Below are 20759 nucleotides of genomic sequence, written 5' to 3'. Positions count from 1 at the left end.
TTTTCGCTGTCTGTTAATTATTTTTGTTGCTGGTATTTAGCCTCCTTCTGATACAGGGTTTCCTGCTATTGTCTTTTTCTACCAGGCTGGCTGTCTCTGGACCAATGCCAGCCGGTCCCTCCTACCTTAACACACATCACACACAAACACATGAACACATGTACACTTTGCTCCCTCTGTTCTTTCTCTCTTCCTCCTCTTGGCACATGAGAGAAAACACAAGAAGTCAGTGATACAGCAAACCAGCTCTGTGTGTGTTTGTGTGTGTGAGGAAGGGAGGGAGGGAGGGAGGGAGAGAGTCCACCAGACATCTCAGAGAGGTTAATCTCTCTCTCTCTCTTGTTCACTCTGTGCCTCAGTCTCTCCCTCCCTCTTTCTCCTTTTGTTGCGGCCCCTCACTTTCTCAACACTTGGACAGAGGGAACTGATACTGCGCCTGGACCACTGTGAATCTGTTGTTTGAGTGTCCTGTCTCCACTCCAGGGCTTTGTGGATTGAACCTTGCATGAACATGACTGAGGGGACCCCGTAACATACTCCTCTTGGTGCACAAAGCAAACTGGTAAGCCAACAAACTAAGTGGGGAAGCTGTCAGATTGGATCTTTGTGTTTTTTATGTTGCTGCATTGGGGGGAGTTAAAGATGCAAAATGCTCTGTTCCTGCCTGCCTCTCATTCTACCTCTGTTCCCGTACTCAAGTTACCGGCTTCCTCCTGTTGTTGTGAGCCCTGTGGTTTTTTGTGCACTGCTCTTGGGGCGCTCCCACGCTCCCCCAAAGAGAAATATAGGAAGGCATTTCACTGTTGAGAAGAATCTGGAGAAGCAGGCTTGGTTTTTAATCCCCACGTCTCCCGTGTGTCTTCATGCTGGCAAACCTTCCTTCAACATTTGTTAAAATGTTTGTCACTTTTCTATGCTTCTTTGGCTGTTTTCTTGTTGTTTTTCTTTTTTGTGTTCTCTGGACAAAAGCTTCCTCTTTTCCTCCAAGGTGGTGGAGAGGCCGAGGTGGTGAGAAAATTGGAAACAGAGCCACCCACAGTGGAAGTGAGTCAGCCCAGCATTTAGTGGTGTGTTGACTTTGGAAATGGCAAAGACTGGGGGGGGGGGTCCATGTGTTTGGGGGAACAGAAAGAAAAAAGTGTCAGAAGAAAACCAATCCATTAAAGTGTCAATTTGTTCAAACTTTCTGCCAAGCGTCCCACAAACTCTTGAGTCGTAAGCGACAGGCGTTAAGGTAAAAGAGGAGGAGATGGACGGAGGAAAAAGAAGGGAGGAGAAAAAGTTGAAGCCAGAGGCTGTTTATAAAGGGAGGGAGCGGCCTGTGTCCATCTGGGACAATCCCCGAATGCTGAAAGCGTCCCCACCCTGATCCCAAACATCTTTCCCCCTCCTCTACTCTTTTCATCCTTCACAGTAAAACAAATAATTCTCCTTCAGTCCTTTTAAAAATTCTAACTTTTTTGTCCCTCTGTATTTCTTTTACTCTCTCTACTCACCTGAAGAGCAACCATTTAGACTTCCTGACCTCTATCAACACAAAATACCTTCTCAGATCCAAGTGCAATTAAATGCAGAAGAATATATGCAGTAAAACCCCAAAACTTAGAATATCACTGAAAAGTTTATTTAGGTTAGAAACTCTACTCATTGTACAGCCGTTTATGCCAGGCTGAGGTTTAGAGTGTGACTTTAAGACCATTAAAATACTTTGTTCTGTTTGTGCCTTTACACAAGAATAACAGTGGAAGAGTGGGTAGCACTGCTGCCTTGCAGCAAGAAGGTTCCAGGTTCAATTCCCAGCCCAGGGTCTTTCTGCATGGAGTTTGAATGTTCTCCCTGTGCATGTGTGGGTTCTCTCTGTGTACTATGCCTTTCCTCCACAGTCCAAAAACATGACAGTTAAGTTGTGTGTGTGTGAATGGTTGTGTTGCGCTGTGATGGACTGGTGACCTGTCCATGGTGTACCCCTGCTCTCGCCCATTGACAGCTGGAGATAGGCACCAGCACCCTGTGACCCAAGCAGGGATAAGCATGACAGAAAATGGATGGATGGAGAGTCATGAAGAAAACCCAGCAATTTTACTAATTGGTGCAGCTGAATAGAGTTTAAAATGTGTAATTTAAACTCTGCAAAGATCCAGCATTTCTGTGAATACCAAGCAAGCATGTTTGAGAACATTAGTCAACAAACAGCATCAAGAACACAGGAGGGATGTGTTACATAAACAATAGGAAGGCCATTAGTGTGCACTTAATGGAAAGTGTGAGAAAGCAAATGTGTGACGATGTTCTGGTCTGAACCTTTACAGTTCTGGTATGCATACACAACAAATATGTGTCAGAAAAATAACTAAACATTACAGTGAACTTTAATAAAACATGGTGGTGGTGGCATCAGGCTGTGGGGATGCATTTCTTAAGCAAAAATCCTGAGAGGAAACCTGTTAGAGGCTCTAAAACTTCATACAATGACCAAAAAACATGCAATTTAATGGCCTAGTCAAAGTTTGGATGTGAATTTATATGATAATCTATGGTAAAACTTCCATAACTTCCATAGCTTTTGTTTTCATGTGACTATTAAGAAAGAAAAAGCAGCAGAACCTTGACGGCCTCTTAAGTCCTCCCTCTTTGTTGAGCTTGCTTGACCTCCCTCCAGCTCCTCTTCCTCCCCTCGGCCTTCCTCCCTCCACTCAGTCTGTGTGTCCAGCGATAAGGGGACATCAACGGTAGCACCTTCTTTTGCCACAGGAAGCAGGAAGTGTTGATTTCCACCACAGCCCTTCTGGACAAACTCGCTCTCAGTCCAGTGGTACACCTCACGCATGCACATTCACACATACGCCTGGTGGCAGTGAGGTTGTATACTTGCAGAGAAGTTCCTGACCTCTGCGCTGACAATGACTTCAGTATGGCTTTCCTCTGCAGCTGTGCCCGCTGAAGGGTTTTTTCTTTTATGGGAAAACACCTGGGAAGCAGCCCTCTCTATGCCTCTTTGACCTTAGGCTTGGCTCGTAGGTCAGAGGATGATTGGCTAATTATTTCTCTAATCACAGAGTATGTTTTTTTTCGTCCACTGTCCACAGAGGCAAAGGGTGTCGCTATTGAGCTTAAAAAAAACATACCTATTTTCCAGTTTGACAGCAGAGTTGCAGGATTATCTGTGAGAAGAAGAATGGCTGGAAAAATAAGGGAAGTAATCAACAAATTCTTTAAATCTCATCTTGATAGCATTGATTTATCTGTTATTTCTGACAATATTTCCAATAGTCCCAAACTTGCTGACATTTTTCCTCCCTTAGTTATTCCAAAGCATTCTTTTCCAGTATATGACTCTGTGGTTGGAAAACAGCGATAGTCATGTTGAAAGCAGGATATTTAGGGATTTATAAAAATAGAAAAAGGAAAGAATTCCCATACATGGATTAAATACTATTTCATTTTTTCCTATTTTTCTGCTTCATGACTTATGAAATAATTTATCATGCAGGAAAATAAATATGTTAAAATTAGTGCAAACGTTATGGATTTCAGTGGTTATTTCACTTTAGGTTCGCACGCTGGTGTTCCCTTTTTTTTAATCTCCATAATATTAGTCATAGATTCACCAAATATGGTATTTAATGAACAGAGAAACAAGCAAAAAAATCTAAGTTGAAAGGAATCGCCAATTTCCAGAACACATATGGAGGACACTATGACCATGTGGAAAAAAAGTGGTGCTCACCACCAAACATGGCCCAAACAACAATATCTGCATTGATGCTCAGTAGTGGCACCATCATGCTATGGGAATGCTGTTTATTCCTAAGTGGAGATGAAGAAATTGATCTGATTCATTGAGATGAAGTAAATATAGAAGTAAATTCTGGATTGATAAAATAAAATAAAATAAAAACTGCAATAGGCCGTAAAGACTTGAGATCAGAGTTTTACAATCATTCAGAAAGATCTAAAATACATAACTAGATCTACAATGGGACATTTCAGATGAAGGCATTTTTATCTATATAACAACCTAGTATAAAAGTGTGACCCAAATCAAATTGATTATCTGTTGCTGTTGCTGTTGATCTTCACCCTTCTTCGACAAAACTTAATCAAATGGGTAAATTTTCCTCAGCATTCAGTTTATTCTTCCTAATTTAGGATTTTTTTAACCTGGTCCTACATGTTTTAGGTGTTTCCCTGCCTCCACACATCTGACCTGAACGAGAAGGTGAACAACGGGCTTTTGCAGCATTTGATGGCTGCAGAGGAGGAAATGCAATCATTTGAACCAGGTGTGCGCAAACAGATACATCTAAAACCTGAAGGGCAGTGAGCCGTGAGGAGCAGGGTTAAGAAACCCTCTCTTTACGGACTTGCACCTTTATTTAAATGTGTTGAAGCAGAACCACATTTATAAGCTGCAAAACAACAGCCAGCAGGGACCGGACTTTGTCACCATTCGTCTAAATTTAACACTAAAGAATCATAAAGTTTTGCGCATTTTCTCACGTAAAACTTGATGGATGAACTCTTTTTAACAAACACAGCTAGGATTCAAAACAAAAGACAAAAAACTTAAAAAGGGAAAGTTAAAAAAGCTAAAGTAAACTGAAAACAAAGAGAACAATGCAAGCTCAAGTGGAGACGGAGAGATTTGGGGCGATTAGGAAATATTGGAGATGTGAGTCTAAACTATGGTTAGGTCAGGAGTTAAGAGGGGTCAGGAGGTCAGAATAGGCCCGGCAGCTCAGCTTAGAACAGGATATCCTGCGAGCAAAAGTCATCTGTCTCTCCTTCTCAGCTTAATACGGGCTCTGAGTTTCCCACAGAGGGCACAGCAGAGAGGAGAAGTGTAAGCTTTCACTGAGAGCCCCAGAGAAAACTCAAGTTCATCACTCATCAGTGACAGATAGTGGACACAGATGTGCTGCTCCCTGAAATAAAGGCTTTTATAGAATAGATTTAAAGCATTTAGATGTTTCATCTTATGCTATCCATGTTTTATCATCATCAGCCACAGCAAATCCTCCTGCTAGTTTATCTCCCTGCATCTTATCTTAGTCAGACAGGCTGTGTGTGAAGATTATGAGTCCTCCCTGCTTTATTAGTTATAGTTAAACATGACATTGATATTATCTGGATGAGACCTAAGATGATTTTTAAGCTTATAAACTATCCTAGATAAATTTTCTTTATTTATCTGATTGCTTTGGAGGTTCAAACAGGGATAAGACGCCACCCTAAACTGTTAGCTCTGTTGCATTTTAATGGTTCCAGTCAGAAATGCATCGAAACACTTTCAGCACCAAAACGTCACAGAACCAAAGCAAAGGGTGGATTTTTTTTTATTTTCTAACACATCTAAGAAAAAAAAAAAAAAAAAATCTGGTTTAACTTATTTGATAAATCATTTCTTTGTTCATATCTTGTATTTAAAACTTTGTCAGAGAGGCTTGTACGAATCAAAGGCAGATCCCTGCCAAGCGTACATTAAATTGCATTTTGCATCAAAGGACATACGTTTTAGGACAAAATCAGTGCCAGTATTGAATCAGTATCGGTTCCATCTGTTTCCAAACTGAACTGTTGCTTTGCTTTGGCTGTTTTCTGCAATAAAGCAAAGGTCTGCCTCCTTTAACCACTCTGGAGGAAAGGAAACCAGCAACCTGTTTTTTAGAGTGTTAAAGATAGGCTCTGTGTATGCACCTTGAAGCTTTCTCTCTCCGGTTCTTTTTCCTGAGAAGAGATCACTTGGGACAAGATCTTTATATATATATATAACACTTCATAACTTATATGTATAAAATAACATGACAACAGTTTCTGATAGAAATTGTAATCTTGCTCAGATCAGAGAAGTTGCAGAGTTACAGAAGGCAGCTGCTCACCTCTCAGGAAGTTGCCCCGATTAACAGTTAAAAAGGCATTTTATACATCTCCAGTCTGCCACATCATCACATCATTACATCATATATGTTAGCAGATGATGAGACATCCATGGCTCCTTATCAAAATATTACACTTTGTTCTTAGCTGAAGGACGCCGCTCTCGTTCCATTCTCAAATCTTTGCAACATACAGAATAAAGATTATAACTGTGTATCCGGTCGGAGGAACTGTCCTAATTAGATAAACTATTGAGGAAAATATCAGTTCTGACACACAACAGGCAGCTAATATTAAGGTGTAATAAACTCACACATCATCAATGATAATTATCCTAACAAGAATAAAAAGAATTATCTATTAAAAGAAAATTAGATTTAATCTCTCAACATTCGCTGCATAACATTCTTTACTCACAAGAGAAGCCATAATACTTTTTTTAAACCTCCAATTAAAAGGATATTGGTATTTTAGGTGATCCTGTTGGGGAAATCATGAAAGCTGAAGTCTGTGCTGACTTTTTAGGCTAAGCTTACATCTGGTCTAATCGAATGAAAAAGGCGGAAGCGGCAGGATGTTTTACCTTAATCTATGGCTGCATTTCTCTCCTGCAGGACTGGGTGTGCAGACAAAACAGCATAATCTTCAAGCTTTAGGACAGAAGCCTTAAGTGTGACATAGATCAAGCCTTGTTAAGTAAAAAAAAAAAAGAAAAAATACTGAAGTTCATTCCTGATTTAAAAAAAAAAAAAACAGAAAAGAAAAATCAAATGAATCAATAAGAATTATTTAGCGTTTTTTTATATGAACTGTTTTTAGATTATGCTCCGTGTTTTAGTTCTCTAACTTCCACTGTTGTTTTTAAATTGCAACCTGTGATTATAAAAAAAGTATTCCCTAATAAGATTTGAAATATTAACACTAGGAAAAACAAGACAATGAGATTCATTTAAAATGTCTCTCTGCACTATAGGAATCCTGAAAACAGCTAAAAACGTATTTAAGGGATGTGAAGATGGATCAGTGTTGGCTGCAGAACCATGTGAACGGGCTTTAGCACCAATGTTGCTTTGGTACCAGAACTGCTTCAATGGAAAACCCCTGCATGTGTCACAGCATACTCATTACAATAAAACCTTAACTTTATCTCAGTCATTACATCACCTATGAAGCAAGGCTAAAAATATCTTCAGTTAAGTTAATAACAAAGAATAATGCAGAAACAGCCACTGCACTGTAAATACATTAAACATTACACATGTAAAGAGTAGTGAAAAAGGTCTTCTTTCATGGTATAAACAAAAAAAACATATAAAACAGAAATTATTTTAAAAAAATGTTTATATACAGTGTGCCCCCTCCCTGGTTAAAATTACGATTAGATCATGATAAATGATTTTAAAATAATGTTGAAATTTAAACTTTTCAACTCAATAAACTTTCATTAGTAAAATCCTTGATTTTCCCCTTAATTAACTTTTTCTTTGATAAAATTAACCTGATAAAATTAAGCAAAATCTGTCTGTAAAAAATTGGTTTTTACAAAAAAAGAAGAAAAAAATAACATAGTTCAAAATAAGTTCCATTAAAGCATAAAAAAATCTTCAGAAAAGAGATTTTAGCCGATTCTGGATGATTTGGTTGGAATAAAATATTTAGTCTTGCAAACCTTCTTTTTAACCCAGACGAAAGGATATTTGTCACTGAGTTTTGAACTAGGTGATGACGGCATTATTCTTCTGCATCACAAAAAATTTACATTTTGACTGTTTGTTTGCAGTTTCAGACGTTCTGATTAATATTCTAAATTATATGTATTTTTAACATTGTTATATATTGCTGTCTATTTTCTGTTCTTATTGTCTTTTTTATTTCAGACTTTAGAATCAATCATTTCATGTAAATACGAGTTTTCAACCCTTGTTAGCCATTATACTTTGAAAATAATCCCAAAGAGCTGATTTTTTTTCTTCTTCTAAGGATTAAGCTTCTTAACCTTCTCTCAGCCAGCTGACCAGCAGTGTGCAGCAGATGCAGAGCTGCTTCCTTTATCTGGAGAAATCCTTCCAGCCTTTCTTTGATATTTAAGCAAAGCGACTCTAAACTATAGGAAAGTTAACTGTTGCTAAGATGCGTAACCAGAGCAGATGGAAGCTTAGATTATAATTTGTCATAAAATGAAAAAGCAGCAAAAACTATGATGAAAAAGTTTGAAACCCTTTTTATAAACCTTTTTTTTCCCCCTGTGATTTTATGTTAATTTAACAAAAGGCTGCAGTTGGATTTGTTTAAAAGACTCCCTGAAGGATGACAGGTTATAAAAACTGCAGCGTAAACACGCTACTTGTGAGTTCATGTGACTTTGTTTACAAGCGTTGCTTCACTAGTAGCCTAATTGGGCATCGTGAACCCAAACAAACTCACAAGTTTGTTACCAAAAAAGAGCCAAATAGCTTTAGGTCGGACGGTTTTATGGAAAAGTACGGCTCCAGTGAGCATCTCAACCTGAGTAGAAATAGAAACATCAGGGATTTTATAGTTGTTTTCAGTTTCATCATCGGTTGATTGTGTCAAACAGACATGTTTGTAAGGACTAATGTTTCCCTTTTGAGAGACACTCTGAATTTCCCCTTGTTCAACCGTTCTAGTCTAATACTCGTTATTTTCTCCATACACCCAATCATTTAGTCATGTCTGCTGTTCTCACACTTAGCTGCCTTTGGTAGGGGATATTTTCCGTGCAGGAACATTAACTGATCTCTTTTTCTTTCCTACTGTTGGTTTTATCATGTCAAAAGTGAAACAGAATAAGACAGAATGAGTGAGAGAGTGCGGGGCCGAAAATGAGAGATGGGGAATGAGTATAGAGTTATTTTTGGCCTGTCTGGGTGTTTCCTAGTCATACGCTCACGCTTCTTTGGGTTGTTGTTGTTCAGAACAGTGGGTGTTACAAGGGTGAGTTTTGATTTGATCAGAATTTTGATCTTTTCTATTTTGCATGGGTGTCTGCTGCCGATATATCCGGGATTTTCTTGTGGTTGCTACGGCTTCTTGCTTTGTTTTGGCCAACATAAAACTCTAAATATCCTGAGGGTGTAAAAGATCTGCAGCCTTTCATTACACACTCGGCTTTTTCTGTTGGCCTGAGTTCACTTGAAGTTTAACAGGTTTTTTTGTCCAAATGAGTTTACGTCTAACAATTCTATAAACCAAATATTTAGCTTTGCAGCAGCTTCAGATTTATTTATCATAACCTTCTTTTTCCACTCAAAAAGAGCTGAAATAGACGTGTTTCTCTGTTAAACTTCTCGGTGTTGCAACATTGAGACTGCACACATGACACGGTTGTGATGTTGTGGAAAATGTCTGTCGGCAACCTTTTGTTTTCCCGGGGACTGCACATGTCATCGTGGGCCCCATGTGGGGCTAATCTTTTCAGAGTCACACACCATGGAAACAGTTTGGACACTAGAGAATGCGCAGCCTGTGAAGGAATGGGTCCGATTTTTATAACTCTTTAAAAACCTGTTTTTCTTTGATTCGGTTATTTGTAAAATTGTAGACTTTTACACTTTAATGGTTAATAAAACACTTAAAAGATTTTTTTTAAGTGATATTCCCTTTCCTTGCTGACTTTCAAGCTCTCTAATCTCAGATTATTGCCCTTTGTGCTGCTGGATTTCTGTAAGCACTTAATCCACTCTTAGAAATTTTTGATATTTTGAATGTGGGAATAACATACAGCCTTTACACTGACATCTACTGCGGCCACCTTTAAGATTTTTGTTTACCTTTACTACAGGTCGGGATGTTAGGGTTGGACAATGCAAAATAGATCTAGAAATAAGCAAACATTTCTTAAATTAACTGCATTCAGCCTTAATTTGAACAGTTAAATAAGATGAATTTCCAATGGAATGACTTTTTTTACACTTAAAATAAGATAATTAGAAAACATGCCCTGGATATAAGACAATGTAATAGTTTTTTCTTATTTTAAATGTAAATTATCTTGTTCAATTGGCAATATGGCAATATATTACCTCCTAAATTCAAGAAAAAATTCACCTATTTTTAGAAAAAATGACTTATTTAGATTTCTATTTTTTCCGGTGGATGTACAGGCGGATGGGGCCGATGCTTAAGCTGATATCCGGGGAAGGATTGTTGCTTTTGATAATAACCAGAGAACACATGAACTGCTGACATTTCTGACTATTTAATTCATCATATCTGATCTTAACTCAGAATTATTAATTCATTATTTTATATGCAAATAATATTTTGACAGAGAACAATATATATAAAATGTGAATCACACAGAAGAAATATCCTTTTTTTTATTTCGACATATATCATCCAGTGTAAAATTGTTCATATGATAATATTTCAGCGGCAGCAATCTGTGATTGTATAACCGATGCACTGATCAGGTCTTTTCTGGCCTATGGAGGTCTCTCATCTGTTTTCTCTATTTTGTTTCTAAGGATGCATCCAAACTCAAGCGTGATTTGCACTTTAATTCCACAGATAAATCTCACAAATATGCAGAAAGGGGAAACATATTCTTCAGGTTTACTGATAGAGGCAGTGGGTTTGAATCACAAAATTAGGTTTGTTGAAGTTTTTAAAGGTTAAGAAAGTTTAAGTTGTCATGTTTTGAATCTGTGAAATAAAGATAAAGTTTTGCATCATTTGACCTGTCGGTGAATGGAAACGTGAGAGTTTGGTCACTAGTCGACCTGAATTCATTTACGGTAGTTCATCATGCACTAAAAGCTGTGATAACCTTAACTACTAGCTGTAAAGCTACTTAGCAATATGAGGCTGCTCTCTTGGTTGATGTCTAAATCAGAGTCCTGTTGCTTCACATCTTATTCTCGCACCAAAATGATGTGTTTTATGGCAGGATAATGTCAGACATTTTAAATCCTATTTGTGGTAGGCAGCTGCTGAGTTTTATTTTGCGGCTTCATCACATTTCAGGGGGATCCCATGAAGTGATAACGTATAATTTTCTCAATGGAAGCATAAGAGATTTATTTTTAAATCTCGCAGACTTGTAGCTTCTCAGCCTTTCTGCCGGTATCTCATGTGTATCAGCTGACTGATGCAGAATGGCCACTCAAAAGTGGAAAAAGAATATCTTCCTTTTATTGCAGGTGTGAAATTTCCATTGCTGACGTTGACAGAAATGAGAACATGTTCAGCCATGGGACTAACCCGTCCCGTTCCCATCTCTCGCTCAGGGATATACCATTAAAGTATGTAAACACACACTGTCACTTTGTCCTACAGCTCGCTTTGATTTCCATCTGCATAAACAATACAAACACCCAGAGATTATGCTTTTTTTCCCCTTCTAAATATTTTCCAGGCTTATTGTTTTTATCTTCTCCTGTGTTTACTCAGCTCAGTAAAGATAATAAGTCTTTTCCTTATTTCTATCTGGTGACTCCCTGGCTTCATCATCTTCCTATCTCGCTCTGGATTCTCCGCTCTTTAGCTTCTTCCTTTCCTCTCTTCTCATTTCTTGTTCCTGTTCTCCTCCTCTGCTGCTCCCCCTCCTCATTTTTTTTTTCCTCATGCAGCATTCTTTGCATTCCTTTTGGCTTCTTAAGGGAAGAACCCCGCTGGCAGACCAAGGCCAAACATTATTACAGTGCTCTCTTTCCCCCTCCCCTTCTTCATGACCTTTTTCATTCTCTTGCATCTGGAATAATTTTATTCTCCAGATAGTCCCTCCAGCAAGGTATATGGTATTTCAATTAAAGCTGCTGTAATGATTAGAAAAAATTAGGGATGTAACGCTACAGTGAAAATGGCGCTTTCCAATAATGAACTGATCCAGACTGGTAATCTGTGATACCGGGCATTTGGTCCTAATTTTAGCTTGCGATGTCCGGCCTTCCTTAAATCATACACTTATTCTCCGGCCGAAGCTCCTACCTGTGAGAGTAAATAATTCAAGGAGCTCAAGAATAATACAATGTTAACTACCAAAATGATGCATGCAGTATATATAGCCCTTCCTTGACATATACATCCTTGTGATGGTTGGCATTTGGTGTAATTTTCAATTTCTTCAAACTGTAAAATCCTTTCAACAAACTAAATCACAGTAAAACTAAAATGCTTTCTTTAAACCAAACTACGATGTTCCTCTTATATTTGACGAATTTATGTTTTAATATTTTGCAAAAATATGTTGCGTTGCATGATGGGGTTTTGCATCTAAAGGCTAAAGTTTCCCGTCTTACATGCATTGTTGGCAGGTTGGGATGTTTCCCAATCTGGCAGCTTAGGATGACCGTCTATGGGTAGAAAACGATTTTTTTTAGATTTATGGCCTAAGAGATCAATAGCTGTGGCTCCATCCTGGAAAGAAACATCAGCTGTGCTGCTTCCATCAACACCCTTGTTTATAGATGTTGGAGATCTCTTCGTCCTCTGGCATGGGAGCTGCCTTGGAGCTTGTCTGCCTGGCTGTGTGTTTCCTGGACGGGGCCGCCTTTTACAGCTGCTTTTTGTATCTCTGCTTCTGTCTCCTTGAACCCCAGTCGGCCTCGGCAGATGGCCGCTCACACTGAGCCTGGTTCTGCTGGAGGTTTCTTCCTGTTAAAAGGGAGTTTTTCCTCTCCACTGTCGCTACAAGCATGCTTAGTGTGAGGGATTGTATTTGAGTCAATGAGTCGATGCAATCAACTGGTTTTCCTTAGATAGAAAACTTTGTATCAATTTGACTGTATGATCTGGTTGAACTGTAAAGTGCCTTGAGATGACATGTGTTGTGAATTTGGCGCTATATAAATAAACTGAAACTGAATTGAATAGACTTTGGTTCAAATTGGGCGAGATTTCGTATATCCAGATGGTTTATGAACATTTTTTGGGCTGAAAAACGGGAGTCAGTGACATCTGGCAACCCTGCTGATGTGGTGAGTGGTGCTGGTCAATGGTAATATGGAGGATGTGGATGTTGCTTCGATTATATTTTCATTTCAGTGGATGGGCTAATAATCATGGAAAGAGTTGGCAAAAAGAAGAAAGGAGGAGTGGAGAAGATTCCGGACAAAAAGCACGTCCATAAGTGGGCCGGTGTAGATGGAAAAATGCCAGGGTTTGATGATTGTATATGAATATTAAACAGACAGTACAGTGCTCAAAGTTTTGTTTTGTTTTGTTTTTTTAAGAGAATGACTTCTTGGTGGCAGTTGTTTAAAACCTGAAACACTTCTTTGCAGGTGGGAGGCAGCTTTGTAGCACACAGTTGACCACATCCTGCCCCATGTAGTGCTGTAAAAAAGCACCACAGACGTCAGAATGGTTGTTTTTAACTGTATCATTTCATTTTGATTAACATCTGGAGGATGACTGATCAGGTTTCCAAAACTAACGTTGATCAAGGTTTTGTTTTTATAATAAAAAATCTATAATATCTTGCAGAAGCTTTGATATCCCTGCATTACATTTAATCACAATTCGACCGGAAACTTTAGTTTATATTTATATTATTTTAATTCACTTATGAATCAATGTATGTGACTGTAGGGCAGATAAAAAATTATGCATTTAGCCCATAGGATCTGTTTAAAAATGAAAACCTAAAATTTGTGGCGTGATTTTTTTTAAATGTATTCTCACAAATTGATTCTTTAAAGGTTGAAATCCAGCCAAGTCGAGTTTATTTTACAGCGTATCCATTTTCTTCCAGGATTTCCATTATTTCTCACTGTTTAACAACTCTGACCAGCTTCCATATCCCTACAAATGAAAAATAACCCACAGCATGATGCTTCCACCACTGTGTTTAACAATTTGAATGGTCTGTTAAGTATGACATTTTTCAACACACGACTTGAATTTACATCACTGCGTTTGGACTGTAGCTATTGAATTGGTTTAGCAAGGTTTTTTTCTTTTTTGCTTACTCCAATTATCTAAAAGAGAGACTCATAGTAAATAAATAAACCTCAATTTGAAAGTTTTTGAACAAATAACACTCAGCAAACATTTGTCACACAAAAGATATTTACAGAAAAAGATGGTTTTCTTAATCCCAAATGTATATTTTTATGTATAGTTTATTTAACTGGGGGATTCTTTCAGCAAATGGCATCAGGTTTTAGAGTCTGTATTATACAAACAATTGTTTGCTTATCAAATTATGACAATTATTTCACTAATCAATTAATCAATCAATCAACCACAACCTGATTGTTTCAGTCCTACCTTAAAACATTTTCTATTAGAGACACATTTTTCTTTGGCCTCAATGAGTTCTTCATTTTAACTCTGTGCAGCTTTTTTGTTCATTACTTTGTTTTCTTTAAAAAAAAATGTAAGGGCTTCAGAAAAGATTTGATTGGATAAAACGCATCTAAAGGTGGCTATATTTCATTACCTGAGATTTTTTATGAAAAATTTAAAAAAAGAAAACCATAATCGTCCTTCCACTTCAAAATTAGGCTCTACTTTATGTGGGTTTGTAAAAAAATATATATACAGAATATTTTAAGATTTGGTTTCATGAGCTTAGCAGTCAGACAGACATTAGAAACAGACTGGGGGTGGTGGTATTTATGGTGATGGGGGGGTGTTCAGGTCTAAAATATAACCCAAGGAGTTTATTGGAAGGTGTTTAATGTCCCCAGTCTACCGTTACAGCAGCTTGATAAAGACTCTTTAATGTTGCTTTACTTTACGTTGCTTTAAAAGCATTTGACAATTTTCTCTTGTTTTTGATGGGGGTGTATAAGTCTGTTCAGCTTAAAATGTAAAAAAAAAAACAAAAAAACATAAACTTCCTGACAAGGCTGTCATTTTGGAAAGATTCATCTTTTCTAACTGTTGTTTATGGAAAACATCAAGTGACCAGTGGTGCACTGAGTGTGAGAGTGTATGGATGTATTCCTCTCCACCTGTAGGCGGATGCCTGCTGCGCTGCTTTTCTGTCACCCTGCGGTTTGGTTATTTTTGGCTTAAAACCGGATGTGATTCAGACTGCATGCTAGATTTTGTAATTGAATGGACTAACCACATACACACATGTGTGCACACACACCATAAACATACATTGTTGCACACACAACAGATAGCGCACAAACCCAGAGGACTCTCTCATACGCTGCTGCATAGTTCCGTACGCCCACAGACACACACACAGAGGCACTCTGAGGGTTTCTGGGAACGGCGTTGGGTCCCCCCCCCCAATTCAAAGAGGCACCCAGGGGTGAGCGAGCGGACGATAGAAGCAGCACCAGTAAAAGACAGACGCACGCTTCTTGGTTTCAGTATTGGTCTGAAGCATCAGTTGTTGACCCGGCTGACGCGAAGATCGGAAAAAAGGATAAAAAACATGCAGATGCTTGTGCTCTGTGGAAACTCAAGGACGGTTAAAAGTGGGGAAAAACATGCAGAACTGCTAGTGAAACTCACGTAAAAGGTCAGATTCTCATTCAACAAAATTTTTAAAAAGCATCTGCTGACAGAGTAAGATTCACATGGATGCATAAAACAAAACAAGGGGAAAAAGAGAAAAAAATATATAAAAATTTCTTTCAGCTTTTTTTTAGCGACTGCTAAATCAGTTCAGTGCAATAGTCGTTTATCCTCATTTCAATAAACCATAATATTTTGATCTATTTGTATTTCAAGCAATATTGTTCATATTAAAGAACAAAAGTTTAACATTCTATTTCTCTGGATTCTCAGTTAGAGAGGATTTTTACAAATTCACGCTGACCACATTTAAAGCATTTACTATCTCATTGTCCGTAACATCTGTGTGTAACCTGATGTGTGATTCTTGGAAGACTACGACGGTAGCCCTGCGTCACATGGTTCGCCACAGCAATGCAGCCGATGCACAATTACTGTGAATCTATGCGCTTCGGTGTTTAAGCACTGACAGGATGCTCCACTTCCTCAAGCAGGGGCCGCCGAGCTTGCAATGTGGGGGCGTCTTACAACGGCAAGTACAGATTTGTTCTGCGCAGAGAATTAACGACATTTACTCCTTTCAAGCTGCAAGACTGAATTCCAGTCAATGAAAATAACTGAAAAAATGGTCAAGTTTAACAGGCAGTAAAAAGAATCCTGCAACAACCTGCAAATAACATCACAACTGTTGCTGTTTCAATTAAATCAAGTTAAACTTTAATGTTTGCAAATATTTCAAGTAAAAATTATTCTAGCGAATAACACATTAACATTTTCCCTAAAATGTAAGAACACAACCCTCTGCAAACATGTAGATAACATGATCACATTGTTCATGACCATAATTTGAGTATTCATGAACTACGCTATAGGCGCTGTAGCCTATAGATGCATCCTTGTTGAAACAACTGAATAAAATAAATGGATAAAATCCAAGGATGTTTTGATATTCTGCAAATTTTAATAATTTCCTGATATTTATTTTAAGTAGAGAAAAGCAACAGGATACCTGCTACTCAGGACCAAAGTCTGAGACAACTGCTCTAAATTTTCAAGCTTAAATGAATGAAAAAATAAATAAAACTTAGAAACTAAACAGAACTAATGTTTCCAAAATTGACTCTTATAATCATAATTGAGAGTCGATGCTGCCTGTATTCATCCATCCTGAGTGAATATTATGTTTATGTTTCAGGGGAATGTTAGCCTAGTGCTTAGAAAAGTGCGCTAAGTAATATTGTTTTTATTTACTTAAAAACCTTAGTTTTTTTTAGTGTAAACCCTTTATAGGGCACTAAGTGAATAACTTTGAAAATCTACATTTCCAGCCAATAGTGTTATTGGAATCCAGGAGAAGACCTTATTATCTTTGCAACATTCAAAAAATAGGGATATTTTGATGGCAAAAATCAATGTCAATGTAATAAGAAGAAACGTCAACTTGCCTGAAAAATAATAAAAAATAACAACAAAAACACTCTGAGAGTAAAAAAAACATTTTTTTGGTACAACATAACCTTAGAGGCATTAATGCTGATACTGGAATTTACATTTTTTTAGTTTATAAACCTAAATATGACTGTTAACTAGGCTTGTTAACTTTTTAATTTTACTTTTTGACTTTTCAATTGGCATTTTAACTTTTTCTCTTGACTTCAATTTAATTTACAGCAGGTAATATGTCATTTGAGGGCTTATCTAATTGGTCCAATGCCAAAATAAGATGTACAGCCATGTAGCAGCATCTTTGCTAAATAGCTGGATATAGATCTTATGCTTCTAGACCTCACTGAGGGAGGGGGGGGGGGGGGGGGGGGGGGGGGGGGGGGGGGGGGGACTGTGCATCCACACAGTCTTAATTTAACTGTTAAAGAAAATAATTCTGTAACAATGTCAGAAAATTGATTGTGATAATTCAACTTTGGAGAGGGGACCTCTATAAGCTCTGATAAAATGTTAAAAGTAACTCTGTGGGAGTTAAATCCCCACTGGGCTGTTTTACAACACAGTTCAGGACAGAAAGATCCAATTCTTGTCCATTTATATGATAAAATTCAGATCACTTTAATGCAAAGATATGATCAGATTCACAATCATGTTCTTCACCTCATCTGAAATCAGGAATTTCAGATGAGGAATTCAGTTGTAGTTTACAATTAGCTTTCCTATTGGCTAAAATATCATCTCCTAATGTTGTTCTGTTACTTATAGAGCAACAGAGAGGGGATAACAAGCAGGTTGATTGTTATAAATTGCTTGTACTCTCACTAATTAAAGCCTGTTTCTATTTTTTGCACCCATCTTTTTCCATGCGGTTGTTTTCACGTCAGTTATTTTTTCGATTCACTGCCTAGTCATCTGTTGATCTCACTTCGGTGTCCTGTGAATTCTGAAAGTGTTATCCTTTATGGTAAAAGTTATTCCTCCAAAAAGTGCCTGTAGATGTAAAATTTGATCCTTCAACACTGCAAGTCAAGGACTCGACGAGGACTTTTGGGATCCACCTTGTTTGGTAGCTTTATCAGGTTCCCAGAACCTGTTCTGAGTCGTCTCCAGATCCCAGAACCTGCTTGACATTGCCAAACCTACTCCTACTCCAGCGAGTACCAGAACCTCAGCCTGGCTGTCTGATGGCACTTGGGCCAGTACCTCACCTGCTCCATCCTTGACAGAGGGTGTCCAGGTGAAAGCTCCTCCGTAGTCCCCAGACTGAAGAACCCCACAGTCAGTCTCCTGGCAGGCCCTACATGGTTTCTCTGCAGTCAACCTGGAGACAACCCCCTGGTCCAACACATTCTCAATCCTTCTCATCAGATATTTTTGGTCAAGCCTCCTGAGCGTTACATACCCATCTTCTTATATATTGACCCACAGGGTTCATGTTAGGTTGCAGACATTGTGTAACGGGATATAAACGTGACTTGCAACAACAAAATGTACCCTAAAAGTGATTGTTAGTAGAGCTGGACTGTATGGTAACATGCATACTGTATTGCTATTTGCTTAGGTTTAGCGGTTAGGGTTAGGGATGGGTTAGTGTTAGTTTAGCAGTCTGCTGTTTTTCGAAAAAAAGTTCCTGCCCTAACCCCCAAAAGTGGTACAACATGAAGTGAGACGGCCGCCTGTTCAGCCGTCAGAACGGTGCTTCATGTTTAATTTCTGGTCGTCTCTCCGAGACCCTCACGGCTCCCTGGTTTGTTTTTTTAGGGACACATTGTGGATGTTTGGATCTATCGTTGAGGATGGGCTAATATGATTTTCACCTGTTTGTGTTTTGGTAATTGCACCCACCTGTTCATGTTGTCACCCTGGTTACCTGGTAGTTTCTCCCGATATTCGGTTGCTAATTTGATTCTTCATCCCCAAACATTAGGCCCTTACCACAGGTAGGGAAACTGCTGTTGGCTGCTTAAAAGATGTACCATGACACCAGTATCCAGCTCATTCCTATTTAACTCTATATTCATATTATATCATGTAAATTGTAGTCAATAACTTTATATTCTAAATCGATCTTTTGAAATGATTTTACACGATGCTACTAGAAAGCTGTTTTCTTTCTATCTTGTTTAGTAATCTTTACATTTCTGACCTGTTTCTAAGTTAAAGCTCATAGCCTTTCATTACTGGCAGGAAGTCAAAAATATCAAAGGAAGCTGAATGAGGTTACATAGATTTCGGTTTCCTGAGATGTTATTTGCAGACCTTCGTAGGTCTGTTGTACTGAGAAAATGTTGACCTAATCCTGCTTCTTTTAACGCGTCACTACAGAAGCACCTGCAGCTTTTCATTTGTGTTGGTCTAATGAAAAAAATATATAGTTCAGCTGATTAAAAGAAAAAGTAAAAAATATATATATTTCAGAAAATCTGATGCAGAGTGCATTCTTAATCTGGGAAATATAAGATTTGTGAATTTATTTGTTGAGTGGTTTCAGCTTGGCAGTCATTAGTTTTTTTAAATGCATATATTTAAGAGAAGAACTGTAAATAATGATAATAGTTCAGTTTTACTTATCCTCTTAAATTCTGTGTCTTTTTAAAGAATGTTGTTTGGTCAAAATCAGTGGAATTACAATATCTTGAAAATAGAAACTATTTTGAAAATGTTGATGGAACTAATAATTAATGTGCAGATTTTGCTAAATACAGCTAAGCCCAAAAATAATTTTCTGAATGTGTTGTTGTCTTTTAGCTAAATGTTGGTTTTGAATAAAAACATTTTTTCAGGGGCCCTGCCTGATTCACAACCTCATTTACAGAGAATCTGCGGCATAAGCCAAAGATTAGGGTGATGGCCATGAGGCTTTCCATTAAAGTTCCAAAAATGTTTAACAAAAACAATCCACTAGACTTTGTTTTCAATTTTGAAGATGTTTTTCTTCCCATCCAGGAAGCTTTTTCAAATCAAAAAGTCAGAAACGGTGTGTTTGGTTTGTTGAGCTGCTGTATAAAGCCACAAACTCAACCCTTTTTTTGACCTTTTGAACTGAAAAAGCGGTAAGGAGTTATTTTACAGTACATTAATAACTTTTTAATAACATGGTAATAACATAGCAAGTTATTCTATATTACTAGGTAACAAGAAAAACTTTAAGGAGAATTTTGGTAAGTGCTGTGCTTCTAATTTTTGGCAGGCAAGGTAGAGTCAGACTTCTTAGATTTCAAACCGTTATTACCAAGTACCGGTAACTCATATTCATTTAGCAGACAGCAATACATTAATGAGTTATTATCTGGTAAAATGCAGTTTATTCCTCGTTATATAACAGAAAACCAAACCTAGAATACAGCGAGCAACTCTTCTTAACTAAACTCTTATTTTTAAGTAACTTCAGTTCAGTTTTTTAATGCTTTATTTACCTGATCATAAGTTCCAAATTACTTCTTAAGTCTTTGGTAGGTGGTGGCCAATAATAGAAACTGTGCTAACCTAACAATGGTAACCTAACAACCTATGTAACAATGGAGCATTTTGGTGGGTAATTAACAAATTACCCACCAAAATGCTCCATTGTGACATAGTCACATAAAACTGTATTAATTACATGCAGACTACTATTTTGAAATTATTTACCTTAATTTTGGGGTAATTACCCCCCAAAAAGAAGTTTTTTCTTGTTACCAAGTAGCAAAGTGCGACTTCCATGCTTGTTACAATGTTATTACATGGTTATTGATGTACTGTAAAAGAAAGCGTTACAGAAAAAGCTGGATGGGAGACGAATCGTCTTCAAACTTGGAAACAAAGTTCAGTGGATTGCTTTTTTTTTATTTTACTTTTTTGGAATGACTATGACCTGGATGAAAGATAATCTTGAGCAGCATTTTCCATTAAAGACTTACTGTTCATCACTAAACAATAATAATACCAGAGGAAACAGGGAAGAAATGATTGATCTATATATATATATATATATATATATATATATATATATATAT

General features: G+C 37.6%; 1 protein-coding gene across 2 annotated transcripts in view; it reads left to right on the top strand.

Annotated features, from left to right (window-relative positions):
* The first annotated feature begins 312 nt into the window (after window positions 1–312).
* The window catches only part of hdac7 (histone deacetylase 7), a 94847-nt gene continuing 74400 nt past the window's right edge, over window positions 313–20759 (top strand). Inside the window, exon 1 of one of the 2 annotated variants that reach the window (XM_015393390.1) lies at window positions 313–562. The gene's annotated coding sequence lies outside the window, so the exon portion shown is untranslated. The remainder of the gene's footprint in view (window positions 563–20759) is intronic. The other variant, XM_015393392.1, reaches the window with a different exon arrangement.

This window comes from Cyprinodon variegatus, unplaced genomic scaffold (assembly GCF_000732505.1).
Source record: "Cyprinodon variegatus isolate N-32 unplaced genomic scaffold, C_variegatus-1.0 Scaffold639, whole genome shotgun sequence".
Lineage (NCBI taxonomy): Eukaryota > Metazoa > Chordata > Actinopteri > Cyprinodontiformes > Cyprinodontidae > Cyprinodon > Cyprinodon variegatus.
This window is presented reverse-complemented; position numbering and strand designations above follow the sequence as displayed.